Source organism: Oryctolagus cuniculus, chromosome 10, assembly GCF_964237555.1.
Source record: "Oryctolagus cuniculus chromosome 10, mOryCun1.1, whole genome shotgun sequence".
NCBI lineage: Eukaryota > Metazoa > Chordata > Mammalia > Lagomorpha > Leporidae > Oryctolagus > Oryctolagus cuniculus.
In genome coordinates this window covers 115,636,937-115,638,494 of record NC_091441.1, presented here as the reverse complement: position 1 = coordinate 115,638,494, position 1,558 = coordinate 115,636,937, and the positions used below count along the sequence as shown (strand labels likewise).

At 53.1% G+C, this 1,558-nt stretch overlaps 1 protein-coding gene across 8 annotated transcripts in view; it reads left to right on the top strand.

Moving 5' to 3' along the window:
- ATG7 (autophagy related 7) overlaps positions 1 to 1,558 on the top strand; it is a 221,684-nt gene that overhangs the window by 199,943 nt on the left and 20,183 nt on the right. The gene's annotated exons all lie outside the window — the stretch shown is intronic.

Below are 1,558 nucleotides of genomic sequence, written 5' to 3'. Positions count from 1 at the left end.
AGAAATGGAGGACAAGTGCTTCCTGCTGAAGGTCACGACCTCCAAGTTGCTCACACTCCATTGGTCAACAGTGAAGCCGCATGGTCTCAGGGAGTGTGAGGCAGGCTGGGAAATGTAGTCCCTAGCTGGGCAGCCCTGTCCCTTGCTGCTTCAGTACTGGGGAGTTCATTAGAAGGAAGAAGGGAAAAATGATGACCCTTAAGATAGACATTCTCTGCTACAGCTCGGTTCTTCCTGTGGAATTGAAGCAAAAAGTGCCGGTTCAGAAACGTGCTGTTACTGTCTGTCGCTTTGCACTGACTCTGGGAGTCAGTGGTCAGGCCCCTCCCCCCAGGGAGACCACTTCCTGTCAGAGGGCAGTCCCAAGTTTTGGTCTGACATTCCCGGATAGTGAGAGGCTGCCTCTGCCTGGATCTGCTGGCAGCGTTGAATAATTCACACAGAGCCCGCGTTTCCAGCGGCGTCTTCTGTGCGTGTCCCCCACTGAAAGCAAGCCGAGCGTGCCACGGTGTGTGCCTGTGGAGCTGACGGCAGCCCAGGTCTGGATCCTCGTGCCAGGGGCTGACAGCCTGCGTGTGAGGGAGGGTGAGCGGGAGACAGACTGGATCCAGACACACGGATCTGAGCAGCTGCCCTTTCTGAAGGTTAAAATAAGAGCCCCTTGTGTTCGCTCTCACTACCTCCCCTCTCCTTACTGAGAGCGCCCAGGTCAGGGGTTTGGTGTGTTGTTATTTTTCCTTCTTCCCAACTTAGTTAAGTAAATGGACGATGATGAGGAAGTGTCCCATGGCCAGCGGCCTGTAGGTTGTAAACCTCAGGTTTCAGAAGCAGCGCTAGGGGCCCGCTGGGTTGGCTTCTGCTGCCCGGGATGGGCCGAGGCAGCACTCACGGGGCCAGGTGAGCCCTTGCACATCTGTGTGACGCAGGAGGTTTTTCTGGTGCAGCGTGAGTGTCTGGAGCGTTTTCCTGTGAAATGCCAGATCGCGAGCTTCTAGCTGGCTGACACTGGGGTCTTCACGGCCCCCACAGGGACTGGTCATCCTGGACACTGCTGCATTTGCTGACCAGTCATTTGTGTGTTACATTTGCAAAGGTCTTTTAAAGTGAGTGACACTTGAAAGTCTGCTGAACCAAGAGTGATCTTTTTTTTTTTCTTTCTTTTTTTTAAGTGTTAAGACCAGAGATGTTTGTTTCTGTAAATGTTTTTTTGGGGGGTACCCGCCCTTCCCCCAACCCAACTCTAATTTTGAAATATGATTCACTAGGAAAATGTGGTTTTGTTAACTGTTTGCTTCGGAGCTGGCTTTTCAGGAACCTGCCTGTTGGTGTGGCGCCGGCCCTCGGAGCGTCTGACTCAGTTGCTCCAGCGCTGTTTGGGCATCTTCCCGTACACCCGTGCACGGCAGCCTCCCTGAGAAGGGACTTACTGGGTCTTGTGATTCATCTCGGATCCTGATAGTGATCTTGGACGGGGATATAAATAGGCCAGGACCTGCCAGTGGCTATTTTTGTAAGGAAAGCTTTCTTTGAACTTCCGCCCTCTGGTTTCTCCCCCACC